This window comes from Mus musculus, chromosome 18 (genome assembly GCF_000001635.26).
Source record: "Mus musculus strain C57BL/6J chromosome 18, GRCm38.p6 C57BL/6J".
Lineage (NCBI taxonomy): Eukaryota > Metazoa > Chordata > Mammalia > Rodentia > Muridae > Mus > Mus musculus.
In genome coordinates, this window is record NC_000084.6 from 68,017,513 (window position 1) to 68,033,316 (window position 15,804).

General features: G+C 43.4%; 1 protein-coding gene across 9 annotated transcripts in view; it reads left to right on the plus strand.

The window, feature by feature from the left end:
* Ldlrad4 (low density lipoprotein receptor class A domain containing 4) overlaps positions 1-15,804 on the plus strand; it is a 328,277-nt gene that overhangs the window by 85,239 nt on the left and 227,234 nt on the right. For 2 of the 9 annotated variants that reach the window (XM_030250537.1, XM_030250538.1), the window contains exon 3: positions 1,622-1,718. The exons of the other annotated variants lie outside the window; for them this stretch is intronic. The gene's annotated coding sequence lies outside the window, so the exon portion shown is untranslated. The remainder of the gene's footprint in view (positions 1-1,621; positions 1,719-15,804) is intronic. 9 annotated transcript variants of the gene reach the window in all.

Genomic DNA, 15,804 nt, shown 5'->3' on the forward strand with positions numbered 1-15,804 from the left:
TCCAATAATATATAACATATAGTATATACAATATGCAATATACAATGTATGGTATGTAATATATTAATTAATATATACATATATATAATATATGCAAGGTTGTAGTAATACGACTATGGGAAAATGTGTGAATGTCCTAGGTGAGAGGCTCAGGCTTGCTCCTTTGGTCATAACATTTATTCATTACGTGGCTTTGGAAGTCTCTTCCACCTGCCCTTTCTTCATCTGCCAGGAGAGATCACAGCTTCTTCTCAGAGATGTAGTTCAGGAACATGTCTGGTCCTCTGTGCTTTTCCATCGTGCACCATTTGCTGGCTTGTACTCTCATCTGTATATGTGCAACTTTGCTTTATGACACGAGAAGAATCATTACCTTCTCTGATGCGAGGAATCCTATGATGCTGGTTGCTTCCATGGGCGAATGAATGTTCATGGGGTCGGGGGAGGTGTTGAGACCAAGGAACTCTCCCACCAAGGGGCTTCTGTGTCTACCAGTGTTTATCTAGAACTCACATGATTGAATTTCTTGAGCTCGAAATTGTACTTGGACCAACAACAGCTGGTCACAGGACACGTGGCTCTGTCTATTGCCTGAAAAATCTTTGCTCCTGGGGAATTCTATCCTCCTCAACTTCAGGTCTTTGCTTGTCTGTGGCAAGGCCTGATTGGAGGGTCAACAGTATTTCGAACAGATGTAATCTGCGGGGCCACAGAAGACTGAACGGTGCAGAGAGAGAGGCAGCCTCTTCCCCATAATTCCACTGGTCCCTTCCCATCTGTGGCTTTACTCTAGCCAAGAGGCCAACCTCCAAAAGAACATCAGATGGTGTTGTAAAGACCCAAGCCTCTGCAGGAGCTGGGATGAGGGACAACCTGTGTTCTGTTGGCTTTGTCTCTGGAATGTGACACGCATGGGATCAGCTATGACCTCTGGTCTGAAGGGGAGACCTGTGTGGTGTGGATGCTTCCTCCCCTGGAGCCTGTTGCAGGTAGATGCCTGGACTTCCACCTTGCTCATTGGCAGGAATGAGTGTGCGTGAGGATTAGCCATGAGCCAAGGACTTCAGTGTCAGCAGAATGAGGGGGATCTGGTATCTATATCATCCTTATTAGCCACCACTACCCAAGGATTCCTCCGTTACATTAACAGTGAACAGAATCATTATAGTGGATATAGTGCAGTGATTCTCAATCTTCCTAACGCTGTAACCCTTTAATACAGTTCCTAATGTTGTGATGACCAACCCCCCAGCCATAAAATCATTTTCATTGCTACTTAATAACTTTAATTTTGTTACCATTATGAATTGTAATGTGAATATCTGTGTTTTCCGATGGTCATAGGCAAACCCTGTAAAAGGGTCATTAAGAACCACTGGTGTGATGCATGTTCATGGGGCCAAAGCACAGGCTGGCGATAACATCCTTTTAAAAACCAACTCTGAGCTGACATTTCTAAGTCTGAATAGGCACTTCTGAGGTTCAGGGATGGCATGGTGACCTGGAAGTTGGCAACTAGTTCATATGCTCGGCTGGAGTGGCTTGCCTTCTAGTGTCTCTGAATCCTCTGTGCTTTGTAGCTTGAGGAATATTTATATCATTTCCATTTTTGTATCTTCAGCACTTTCCATGTCCTGGGCAGAGTGGGTGCTGCCAGCTGAAGAGGAGGGTGAGCCCAGAACCTGGCCAGTGTGCTCAGAGGAACTTCATTTTAGGAGGTAGAGAAAAGGCTTTCCAATCACTGGGGCTTATTAATTATGTCTATTACCTCTCTCTGTCTCTTGAAGATTCTTAATGTGCTTTTAGCTTATTAGAAACAATTCTGTAATTAAAAAAAATCCTTAATGTCATTTAGCCTAGAATTTTCTAAACTTACTTGATCAAGGACACTCTTTTTCCCACAGTTTCATTAATCCCAGAAGAGCTTAGGATACGGCCAACAACCATGAGGAGGGTTTCTCCGTGGAATATTATAGAATGAGAGACCTGGGCATGTGGTGATGGAGAAAAACTGGGTCATGTTAGAGGCGGCGGGGAGTAAATGAGATGTGGGTTATTTCTAAACAGGGCTAAGACTCCAGATGAAACCTTGTAATCCACATTGTAGCTTTCGCCAGGGTTGAGATATTAATCTTTTTGGCCAAACTCACACATATGGGAAGATGTTCATCTTGTTGCTAGGGAACCAGGACAGTGGTAAAATATATCCATGGATCCGTTTTATTCATGGTTGCTCTCATGTAAACCCTCACAATTGCACGCTAGCTGATTTTCTCCCTCGCTCCCTCCTGCCTCCCTCTTTTCTTCTTTTGTAATGTATGTGTGTACACGCATGTGTGTGCATGCATATGTGTGCACATGTGTAGAGGACAATTTTAGGTCTCTTCCTCTGTTGTTCTCCATCTTTTTTGACATCTTCCTGAAACTGACGGTCTTTAATTCATCTAGACTGGCTGGATCCCTCCATCTCTGCCTCCCTGGGGCTGGGATCACAGGCCTGAGCCACTTGGCCTAGGTTTTACATGTGTACCGGGGATCTGAGCTCTGAGTCCTTACACTTTCAAGGCAAGCACTTTACTAAAAAACATCTTCTCAGTCGTGCACTCTAAGTGTGTCTAAGGGTAAGTGTCTTTCTATTGCCGTTATGTTTCCCCAACACTGTTTTTAAGTCTTGAGCTATGGGGAAAAATGATGATGATGTCTAAAGATGATGTTCAGCAATCGTTTTTGCTCTGTCCCATTTCTCAGTGAGTCTGGGTGGGATGCAACAGAGGAAGCAGGCAGTGATGTAGCTTCACACTCATACGGCATGTCTGAGGATGCTGGTGGATGTATCCAGTCAACAACACTACAGGCTCTTTTCTCTCTTGGCCACCCATTGTCTTCCCTGGCTATCTGTATCCTAGCCCTTGAGGTTTGTTTTCTCTCTCTCTCTCTCTCTCTCTCTCTCTCTCTCTCTCTCTCTCCCTCCCTCTTAAATAAGCACACATAGATGTGATTATGTTTAGAAGCTGAAGCATGCAAGTAAATCAGATGCGTTTGCTCAACCCTTGAATAAAGACTGTAGTTATTTTAACAACAACAACAACAAAAATCCTGCAGTCTTCAGCTATTTCTGGATAAGACTAGTAATTAGCATGCCATGTGTAATTCATTGCTGGCTCTGGCTGCTTATTTCCTTGTTCCAATGCAGCCTAATTTAGGGGACTGGATTTATTTCACTTGGAAATGTGATTTTTTTTGTGGAGACCTCTAAAATGTCATCATGAGATTAATGTTTTGTTTTTTTTTTTAATTTTTTTTTTTTTTTTTGAAGCCAGAGTTTGCCAAGCCTGGTGTTTGGAGCTCAGTTATTAGTTCTCAGCAGTTCTGTGGTGGGGAGTAACAGCTTGCTAGGATGATATTTAGTTTCAGAGAAAACTGTTAAAAGCAACTGCTGCAGGAAAGATTGCTAGTACCTGAAGAGGGAGATGTTAAGGAACCACAGGTTGATTTGGGGGTAGATTAATCCCTGCAGCATTTCTTTGGTTTTGGTGCCACTCTTGGGGGACATTTTACATCATTATTAGCAGATGTATTACTGACACGCAAACATTTACTGATCTATCGGAGGCCAAAGGCACACATGTGCATCTTTTGAAATTGATGTTGCCTCTGTTGAAAGAAGGCTGCTTGTAGTGACCCAGTGAGAGGAGCCCTGAGGCTGCTGAGGAAAGCCATTTGGTTCTTTATTTCTAGAAGGATGTATTGAGGTCATCAGTCCTTAAGAGACTGACTAATTCTCTGGATCTTTCCAGCAACCAGTCAACCCCAGTGTTGCCAATGGTGAAAGCTCAAGAAGGGCAGGATGCAACTTAAGTTGAGAGTGGGTTTGACTACATGCCATGCTCACCCTGATGCTGCTGTTGGCCCATGCTCACCCTGATGCTGCTGTTGGCCCATGCTCACCCTGATGCTGCTGTTGGCCCATGCTCACCCTGATGCTGCTGTTGGCCCATGCTCACCCTGATGCTGCTGTTGGCCCATGCTCACCCTGATGCTGCTGCTGCGTCATGCTTACATTGATGATACTGGTCCACACACACACTGGTAATGCTGGCCCATGCTTACCCTGATGATGCTAAGCCATTCCAGGGATCACCTACATCCTCTGAAGTCTTTTCATACCCATCAAAGGGAAGTAGATGCCCTTTGCTTTCTGAATACTGCTTTTAATGAAGAGGAAGGTATTTTCTGATACACGAGCTGTGTCTTTTAAACTAGTCTCCCTACCTACTCCCAAATCATAGAAAAGAAATTAACAAAAAACCCAAATAAAATAAAACTCTCTTATGCCTGGGTAGTACGTGTATTGTTGCATCTTGCTCAATTGGAGAAGTTAGATACACAACAGATTCTAGTAGTGAGTGAATTACAGCAGTCCAGTTGCTCCATATTATATGATGATGATATCCATTCACTTGGAAGAAACCAGATTGCTCATTACCCCATTGCCATTCCAGTAGTTAGGGTTGCTTCCTCAGAGTGGGGACTGATGAGACAGGAGGTGAAAAGTGTTGTAGGCAGTTTAGGGTAAAAAGCTACCCCCTCAAAGTGATTTTTTTCTTGTCTCTTCTTGGACCCCTTGCAACTCTTTCCTCGCCAGAGACCAGAGATGCAGGAAGCTTTTGGAGGCATTGTTTTGATGATGATGATGCATTTAAGTGCTTTTTCTGCATGTTTGTATAAACATGGTCTTGGTGCTCCTGAAGGTCAGAAGAGGCCTTCAAACCCTGTGAGACTGGACTTACAGACAGTTATGAGCCACCACGTGGGTACTGGGAATTAACCAGGGGCTTTTGTAAGAGCAACAGGTACTCTTAAATGGTATACTAGCCGCCCCCTGAGGGATCTCAAGGTAGCTTTTCAGAGGTGGGAATGTTAGGGTAGCAGTAAAAAAAACCATTAAGGGAAAACTCCTAGTCAAGAGAATAGAATTTCTAGCCTGGGCAGAGGCCTCATTCCAGTTGGGTGGATCAGTCACTTGTCCAAGGTACTAACCCCCAGGCAGGACGGATCACCCCAGGAAGGTGAGCATGCCTTAAGCCATGCTAAAATGGTAAGAGGTACAATGACCCCTTTAATGAGATATGGGACTTTTCCTCCTAGAATTCCTGTCCCCTAGTGTAGTAGCTTATAAGGCTCTAGCTATGCGCTTCCTCATTGTGCTTGCCATTTGCTTGTCCACCATGTCGCTGGACATCGTGCTAGCTTAACTCAGAAAAGTGTGGCTGCTGCTGCTTTTTCTCTTCTCCATTGGACTCTTCCGGGCAGCTGCGGAGATTTACTGGTTGCCTGCCCTAGCAGTTTTCGGATTTTATTTTTTTTTACTTGAATAAGAGTTTCCCTTCGACTTATATTTGTGGCCATTCTTAAATTTTATTAGTGAGAGTTAGAATTCCAACAGGGGATCCCAATTTTCTCAGTATTATCTGGCGACCATGAAGGGACTCTCCCAAAATTTGTGGCCAAAAGAAAGGCTCAGAATGTTGTCAGCTAGCACGAGACTTCCAGCACAGACCTCTCTACTTTGCTGTTGCTTGTGTGCCTAATGTTTCTGCCAATGCATTTAAAAAGTGCCTGAATTCATCACTTCCCGCTCCTTTATTACTAAGTGGAGAGAATCTGGAAGGAGTTGGTGTGGGGGGAAAGAATATGATTGAAATATATTGTATAAAATTAAAAATAGCATGAATAAGTATTGAAGCTGCTATCACATTGGAACATGGTATTTGGGGGTGACCTGAGTTCCTGGGCCATGGACTCTCATATTTAGTTCTAGAATAAACCATCTTTTATACAGGCAGCCCTGGTGTCAAGACACAATGTCAAGAGGGAATCAGATTGATTGCAGAGAATCCAAGCAGTTATACAAAAACTGTGACATGAGGTGCTGTTGGACCATGTAGTTTGTCACCAAGGGAAATTATCTCTGGAATTTTTAAAGGCAAAATTCTGTGGAAGAATTTGGACCCAATCTTGTACAGTGCAAGTTCTATGTCATGTTAAGGGTTGATATGGAATTCTTCAAATCTAGTGTTCAGGGGGAAGGTGAGTCATCTTGTTATTTATTTATTTATTTATTTATAATCTAGTGTTCTGGGGGAAGGTGAGTCATCTTGTTATTTATTTATTTATTTATTTATTTATTTATTTATTTATTTATTATGGGTCCCAGTGCAGAGAGTCTCATGCCTCTGCTGGCTTCTAGGCTTCTTCACGCTGGTCCAGTCTTCCTCATTGTGGTAAAGGAGTTGGACCTTAGATACGCAGGGAGCCTGGTTCCTTGTCACCTCCTTAAATGACTGGATGGGCAAAGTGAGCAAGAGGAGGATGAGAAATTTTAAAGATGATCTCCTGAGCAGGAAGTTGAATCATTAGGGTACCCTACCCATGTTCTGCAGATTTCAGAGATCGTGAATCCCTTGGTATGTGTGTCAGACCTGGATCTTGACACAGGGTCTGGCTTGGCCATTATAGCCTTATGTCTTGGGTGGTTTCCAAGGCATAGGCTTACCCAGGCCAACAATGGGCTGTTGTCTGTTTGTACAGCACAGGTTATACATCAGACCACCAGGAAGAGCTCTGGCAGACACGAGAAGGTGTGGATATCCTTGAGTAATATACTCAGCAACCACATTCATTTCATTAAACCCCGTGGCCCCAGTCCATTTCATTGCTGCTTAGCCTCCCAGGCTCACTTCAGTGCAGGCTTAGGAACACGAGTTCTATTGTTTCAGTTTCTGGTCTATTCCATTCCTAAAGCCATTGGCCATGAAAGCAGACTTGAGAGTTTAGAACTGCCAACCTCTGTGTCGCGAGATGGTGTTAATAATTCTTTAAGGTCTGAGACAAAGTAAATGGTTACAGAAGACAAAAGAATCCTCTAGGGCAGAGGGACTCTGAACTTCTGCCTCTGGATATAGAGTCTGGAAAGGGGAATAGATCTCATGGTGTTCTGTTATTTTTTGTTTAGGTAACACTGTCACACGGCTCAGCCCACTTACTAAGCACTCACTTGGAAGACGATGGCTATCCTTTTCTTCCTTTCAACTATGCTATTATTTTTTCAACTGTCTTTCTAGAGTTTCTTTATGTAATTTATGCTATGTAAACAAACAACACCCAGAGAACTATATCATTAGCTATCATAATTCCACATTTAGGTGGTGCAGTCTTTCTGTAGCAAGCAGGCTCTGAGATCATGTATAACCTCACCCTCCTTGGAGTTTGCTTCCTATGTTTCTCGTTTGCACTTGAACTCTCAGCTTCCTGTTCCTACCACCATGCCTGCTGCTTGCTGCTGTGCCTTCCTACCGTGGACTCTTCATAGCTTTGGAACCATGAGAACCAAATACAGTTTTTTTTTTGTTTGTTTGTTTGGTTTTTTTTTTTTTTTGTGCATAGGTCACCTTGGTCATAGTGTCTTATCACAGCAACAGAAAAGCAGCTGATACTTCTGCCTACCTCCTCATTTCCCTTCTCCCATTTAATTTATGTACATCACTGACTAAGATAGCCCTCTACAGATGAAAACTGTATTTGCAAATTTTCGATTTTAAAATAAAACAAAAACAATTGTGTATTTTATTTTAGTCAATTTCAAGTCATAAATGTGCAAGGATAGTTTTTGTATAATTTCCCAGAATCGGAATTGTCAAGTCCAGAGTATATGCCTGTATAGTTGGGCTGACACTGCGAAGCTGTCCTCCTGGGGTGTTTTTCCAGCACTGTCTGGGGCACAGGGTCTCACCGTGCAGCCTTGAGTGGCCTGGAACTTGGAGACCCATCTTCTTCTGCCTCCTGAGTGCTGAGAGTACAGGAGTGTACCACCACACCTGGTCAGTTTCAGCATTCAGATAATTTTGTATTCATAACTATATATTAAACATGATAATGATTACACATTAAAGATGTCAAAGAACTTACAGAGTAATAACTTCTCTTTTGAAGTGGAAAATAATCTTTCTTAGAGATTTTTAGGAAATTTAGGTGTAGCCTGAAAACTGTTTGAGCCAATGTTGATTGCTGAATTAGACATGAGGCGTGATAGCCATTAGTAAGTGTTTTCCATGACTTGGGAGCCAGGCTCAGAGTCTGGTCTGAGACACACGCTGGGTGATCCGTAAAGCATTTGATTGTCACCTATCTTCCTCCTGAAAAGGGGTGTGTCGGGGACTGTTCTCTTACCTATTTGCACTGGTAGTATTCTCGGCAGCTGTGGCTACACTAACTTGATGCGCTTGTCTGTAAGTTGTAGCTATTTTAGCTGTAAGTCTTTTAAGCAAACACAATGACCAAGTAACTAAATGAACCTTGAATCCCTCTCAAAGAGAAGCGCTGTGCACAGTTGCATGCTGTGTACTGTTACATTTTTTCTTACTTTGTTGCCAGCTACACAGCTGTGAAGACCAATCCCAAGCTCTATCGTCCTCTGGATCTTCTTGTCCCTCCCTTCAGGACCCCCTGCTTTACTGTGTACAGTTTCCAGGTGTCTTCTCCCATCTCACTGTCAAACATGAACTTTTAGGATATTTTCTTTTCTTTTTTTTTTTTTTTTGTGATGTCTTTTTTTTTCCATTTTTTATTAGGTATTTAGCTCATTTACATTTCCAATGCTATACCAAAAGCCCCCCATACCCACCCACCCCCTACCCACCCACTCTCCCTTTTTGGCCCTGGCGTTCCCCTGTACTGAGGCATATAAAGTTTGTGTGTCCAATGGGCCTCTCTTTCCAGTGATGGCCGACTAGGCCATCTTTTGATACATATGCAGCTAGAGTCAAGAGCTCCGGGGTACTGGTTAGTTCATAATGTTGTTCCACCTATAGGGTTGCAGATCCCTTTAGCTCCTTGGGTACTTTCTCTAGCTCCTCCATTGGGAGCCCTGTGATCCATCCATTAGCTGACTGTGAGCATCCACTTCTGTGTTTGCTAGGCCCCTGCATAGTCTCACAAGAGACAGCTACATCTGGGTCCTTTCAATAAAATCTTGCTAGTGTATGCAATGGTGTCAGCGTTTGGATGCTGATTATGGGGTGGATCCCTGGATATGGCAGTCTCTACATGGTCCATCCTTTCATCTCAGCTCCAAACTTTGTCTCTGTAACTCCTTCCATGGGTGTTTTGTTCCCAATTCTAAGGAGGGGCATAGTGTCCACACTTCAGTCTTCATTCTTCTTGAGTTTCATGTGTTTAGCAAATTGTATCTTATATCTTGGGTATCCTAGGTTTGGGGCTAATATCCACTTATCAGTGAGTACATATTGTGTGAGTTCCTTTGTGAATGTGTTACCTCACTCAGGATGATGCCCTCCAGGTCCATCCATTTGGCTAGGAATTTCATAAATTCATTCTTTTTAGTAGCTGAGTAGTACTCCATTGTGTAGATGTACCACATTTTCTGTATCCATTCCTCTGTTGAGGGGCATCTGGGTTCTTTCCAGCTTCTGGCTATTATAAATAAGGCTGCTATGAACATAGTGGAGCATGTGTCCTTCTTACCCGTTGGGGCATCTTCTGGATATATGCCCAGGAGAGGTATTGCTGGATCCTCCGGTAGTACTATGTCCAATTTTCTGAGGAACCGCCAGACTGATTTCCAGAGTGGTTGTACAAGCCTGCAAGGCAAAAGACACCGTCAGTAAGACAAAAAGACCACCAACAGATTGGGAAAGGATCTTTACCTATCCTAAATCAGATAGGGGACTAATATCCAACATATATAAAGAACTCAAGAAGGTGGACTTCAGAAAATCAAATAACCCCATTAAAAATGGGGCTCAGAACTGAACAAAGAATTCTCACCTGAGGATATTTTCTACTTGAGAGTTATCAGGCTGTTTCAGAATGAGCTTGGTGGGGTGGGGTGGTAGTGCAAGGAGTGGATATTGTCTCCTTGTGACTGAAGCCATGCAACATTCATTCCGTAGCATCTACCTTCTTCTGTTTCTTTCTTCACTGAGCTGGAAGCAGTTGATAGACTAATGTAACCTTTCAATTCATAGAGCTAGGTGAATAGTGAGACAGTGGAATTATGATCTGAAGATGTGCTGCTTAGATAGTGTCCACTTGACACAAGCTAGAGAGTTATCCGGGAAGAGGGAACCTCAGCTCAGACAGCGCCCCCATCAGATTGATCTAGTGCAGTGGTTCTCAACCTTCCTGATGCTGCGATTCTTTAATGCAGTTCCTCAGGTTGTGGTGACCCCCAACCATAACATTATTTTGTTGCAACTTCCTAACTGTAATTTTGCTACTGTTATGAATTGTCATGTGACTATCTGTTTTCTGATGGTCTTAGGTGACATCGCAAAAGGGTTGTTTGACCACCCCAAAAGGGTCGTGACCCACAGGTTGAGAACCACTGGGCTAAAGAGAAGTCTATGGGGGATTTTTATGATTAATTATTGATATAGAAGGGACTAGCCCACTGTTTGTGGTGCCACCAAAGGGTTGGTGGTCCTGCTTTATATAAGAAAGCAAACTGACCAAGGCATGGGCAGTAAGCCAGTAAGCAGCTTTCTGTTCACCTTCTTCTTCTCCAGGCGCCTGTCCTGATTTCCCTCAGTGATGGACTGTTAGGTGGATGGGCAAGCCAAACAAACCCTTTCTTTCCAAGTTGTTTTAGATATGGTGTTTTATCATAGCAATGAAGAGCAACCTAGGCCAAGAAGCAAAAGTAGAGATATTAGTAGTATGACTTCAGCATGCAGCCAGATAAAAATGAACAAGGAGGATTGTATTCACTGTGATGATACACAAAAGTGAGACCACCATGCCGCCTACATCCTGACTCTGTAGTAAAATGTGGTCCAAAAGGGCAGCCATGCTCTCATGGGATGTGTGGAAACTTCAGAGCAGCAGGCTCACCACACACCAGAGGAGGTGTGGTGAGCCACCCTCAGCTGGCTGGCTCCTTTTGCTTCTGCTGGACTCTTCTTCCTTCCGCCTTGACCTTCATTCCTCATCTCCTAGTCTAAGGTTTCTGAGTGTCCTTTGCTCTTTCCTTCTGGGATAACGGCTTCCAGATGGGTTTGCTCTTCAGTTTGGCTTGGCTCGGCTTGTTTTGGTTTATGTCATCTGAAGTGCATAGTCAGAGAAACATAACTAAAGTCTAAAGAATTCTTTAAAATTTTCTTTTCCTATTTTTACAGTTTTGTTTGAAGGTTTCCCAGAGTTAGGCTTCCGGTGAAGAAATGATTTCTTATGAGCTATAGGCTCTGGAAACAGAGATTCTGCCCTTGGGTATTTTGTGGTCATAGTCAAGTTTTAAAAATCAGTCCCTTCCTCTGAACAGCTGGGAGAATGGTACTTCTGCCCCTCAAAGAGTTGCTCTAAGGCTAAGAAATTAGAAGCTATGACTGTTACTGGGGATGACATAAGATTAATAAAACTGTTCTTATTTTATATTTCAAATATGTTCATCCATCCTTACACTGAACTGCTGAATCAACACAAGTTTAGTGGATCATTCGTGTATGCCAGAACATTAAATGGATGGACATATATGCAAATGTGATCCCATCTCACCGTCACAGTGTCACAAAGTGACAGACTTGAACATAGTTTAGAGTAACATGGCCAAGTGTGACTCATAGGGCCTCCAATGGTCCACAGATCCACCCTTCACTTGAGAGGGTATCTTGTGTCCTGACTGCAGTCCTGGAGGTATGGGTCTTTCACAAGCAGCTCTACTATCCCTCAAGTTTTGGCTTTCACAGACTCTGAGGGACTGTTGAGTCTTTCTACAGTGGTGTCACCATCCCTTGCCCTAACCAGCCAAGATAACATTTACTCCAGTGCTATCTGCAGATTGCCCCTGACAGAGTGGTGCTTCCTCCCAGTTTATTATGGGGAGATTTCACAGGGATACAACGTCTTAGTCACTGTAACCACTCACTGATGATGCCATTGGAGTTTTGTGGTGAGTTAGCCTGGATGTGGAGAATATTATGTCTGTAACTTTCAGGACTGGAAGAGGTCTAGTCTACATTTTGAGGTTGCTTTGTGCAGAATTCCCATGGGATTGTTCAGCTGTTCATTTGACTCATCTGGAGAATAATGAGAAAATCCATAGGAATATTTATATGCTCATTAGAACCATAAGAGGTTTTTTTTTTCTTTTCTTTTTCTTTCTTTCTTTTCTTTTTTTTTTTTTTTTTGTTAGGTTTGGGTTCGCCACTGTGGCACATGTCTGTGGTCCTCAGTAGCTGGAGAGGTGGAGGTTGTAGAGTCATTTGAGTCAATAAGTTCCAGATGGGGCGTGCTAGTGGGGACTCCTGCCTAAATCTAGCTGCCTGTCTTTCAGTTACTGTTAACCCTTCTCATAAACAATCGATCACAAGAAAAAAAAAAACACCTAAGAAAATGCCTAAAGAACATAAAAAGAGTTAACGTTTAAAGTAAATACTTCACAAAAATCATATTATAGTGACAAGAAGGAGATACTTAAAGAATCAGAGCTATGCAATTGGGAACTCACCGAGGGCGACCTCCTCAGGTGGATCATCTGAGTTTTCCTGACCCACTTAGACTTCATAAAAGATGGCAGTAAAAAAGATCTGCTTGGATTAGTACAGCAGCCTAGTTTGGGTATAGAGCAGAGGGTAAAGTCGGTTATTCCCTACTTCTGGAAGTGTAAGAAAAAGATTGCCTCCCCCAAAGTCAGCTAGCTCGCAGCAGCAGGGCAAGTTTTCTCAAGGGATACCCAGGTGCAATCAACAGAGAGAACAGGGTTTCAAACCATTCAGATCTGCCCCCGACAGGATTCTAACTGTTGCAAAAAAAAAAGTGCAAGTTCGGGTCACTCTTTATTTCTGGGGTGAACTCACTTTTCCCAGTGGTAAACACTTATTTAAAACACTCACCCACTGGCCCTGAGCTTTAGGGCCTACCCCCTAGGCAGGCTGTCTTGTATGGAATGTTATTTCTTCTTTGTGTAAGTTGCATTTCAAAGGAATGATTAGTGCCTCTTGTTGTATTACTTCTTAATTGTCTCAGCTGTTTTCCTTTCCCTCCTGAGCTTGAAGGACTTTGAGGAAAAGGAAGAAAATGATAGTTTCTGCTTTTCCACTCATTTACCCACAAAACACATACCTGTTCCTCGTGCAAAATTAGCACCATGAACGTTTCCAGGCAAGTGTGCACCGTAGGTGGCCTTCTCTATTTCCTGACTGATGATGTCATTTTTTGATGGAGGAGAGGAGTTTGCTTTATGCATTTTGAAGCCAGAGAAGAAGGGGATGGAGGAAGGATTATTTTATTATTGTGCTGGCTAGTCTTTTGTCAACTTGACACCGACTAGAGCAGCCTGGGAAGGAGGACCCTTGAGGAATTGCCTTCATCAGATTTGCCTGTACACAAGTCTGTGGGGGCAATTTCTTGACTAATGATGGATGTGGGAGGTCCCTGCCCACTGTGGGCCATGCTGCCCCAGGATAGGTAGTTGCGAGTTGTGTAAAAAAGGAGGCTGAGCAAGCTGTCGACAAGGAGCCAGCCAGCAGTGTCCTGGCAAGGTTTCTGCTACAGTTCCTGTATCCATGTTCCTAATTCAGTTCCTGCCCTGACTTCCCCTTATGGCGGACTGCGGCTTAAGATACATGAGAGTAAATAAACCCTTTCTTCCCCAAGTTGCTTTTGGTCAAAGTGTTTATCGCAGCAATAGAAAGCAAACCAGGATGGATGGAAATTGGATGCTACTGAAAAGCACTTCCATTAACCCCTGCATCTGCTGTAGAGGTAGATATAGCACCACACCAAAGTCAATGTCTAAATTGCTTTTAAATTGTTTGTATCAAGAAATGAGATGGTTATTCTGGAGATGAATTTGGGAATCAGTAGGGCTTGAAGGAATTATCTCCATACAGTGTGGAGTGGTTTTGACACATCTCCTAATGGCCGGATAGTAACTAGGTGATAAATCAGAGAAGAGGGTTTGGGCTAAAGGTGTAGCTCAGTGCTTGACATGCACAGTGCTTGGGTTCAGTACAGGGAACGGAATAGATTTTCAAAGAAACACTATGATCTGTTGCAGTGGAATATTTTATGAATTAAAGGCAGGAAGGAGTTGTTTTCTGGAAAAAAATTAAAGCTTTTTTTTTTTTAAATCGTGTGTGTGTGTGTGTGTGTGTGTGTGTGTAACAGAGCAGTTTTTTTGGGAGTTCTCTCCTCCTCCATATGGATTCCAGGAATTGAACTCAGGCTTGGCAGCCAAGTACCTTGGCTGGCTGAACCATCTTGTTGGCCCCCTGTGAATGCTTTTACATTGTAATCTTAAAACATTTTGTGATGTGGCTGATATTCTCATTAATGTGTGTGTGTGTGTGTGTGTGTGTGTGTGTGTGTATGATTAAAATGACTTAATAATAAAGAGAGACACTAAAACAGTTCAAGAGTATCACCAGCTAGAGTTAGTCAATAATCCTCATTGAAGGGGCGTTTGGAACTATCCGGGAGCTAGCTCAGAAAAGAAAGGGCCCGAAGGACCAGGAAGCCACCTGTTTACTACCTTTCACGGGGGTTGGCTTCTGTGTCTAGCCAGATGGTCCAGCAGACTTGCTTTGCACTAGCAGAGCTGCTGCAGTCTCCAGGTGTGCTGAAGGGAAGGCACATCATCGCCTTAGAGCAGTGATTCTTACCCTGTGAATCTTGACCCTTTCACCATCGGAAAGCACAGATGTTTGCATCACAATTCATAATGGTAGCAAAAGTACAGTTATGGAGTGATAATGAGCCTTCAGAACTCCACATTGGTGACCTCTGGGCCTTTCACGACTCCCCCTGCTCCAAAGGTCATCTCTGCAGCTTCATGTGTGCATATGTGGCAGGGTGGGCTCACCACTATGGGAGATATTAGCTCTGGAATAATGTCCAGGGAGTTGGCTTGTGTGTGTCCATAGCTTTGTGGGAAGAGATGGAGATAGTTATCTTGTCTCTCCTCCTCATTGCTCTCTCACAGGTGGGTGGGAGAGGCAGGTGACCACAGGCAGAGTATAGAAGAAGACCACTGGAGAGGCCCTGAGCCATTCAGGCCCCAGCTAAGATCCTTTAAAGAGGTTTAAATTCATCTTCAGTTTTTGTCCTGTCCTTGGTTGTAAGCTGTGCATCAGTGTGGATCTGGAGGTGCAGTCATGTTCTATCATTTAAACATCTCCCTGCAGACATCTTCAAGGTTCCCATCTCCTTCACCGCCTTAAGAACTCCAAGATGAGTGTCATATCTTCTCTCCCTCAAAAGTGCTCTCTGTACTTTGAAGACTCTCTCTGCCTTGTCAATGGGATTGATGGATGGCCGTGTTAATCCAGGGAAATTGACTTTTAAGGGACTCTGACCTGTTAGCAGATAGTTTAATGGCGGCCAGCTCAGCCTGTGGCCATTTGACTTCTGCTTACCAAATCTCTATGTGTTGACCTCACTTATCATGTCTGCTTCTCTTTGGTGTCCCCCAGCACACACAGGTCCTCTTAGGCAAAGGTTCATAAATGTGTAGTGGAGGACCAAGGATGTCAGGGCTGCCACAATTTTACTAGTTTGGAGGCTGTAAAAGTTGTCACGATCTCAGCAATAGTATTATCCAAACTATCATTTCATAGGCAAGTGTCTTAGTTAGGGTTTTACTGCTATGAACAGACACCATGACTAAGGCAACTCTTATAAGGGCAACATTTAATTGGGGCTGGCTTACAGGTTCAGAGGTTCAGTCCATTATCATCAAGGTGGGATCATGGCAGTGTCCAGGCAGGCATGGTGCAGGAGGAGCTGAGT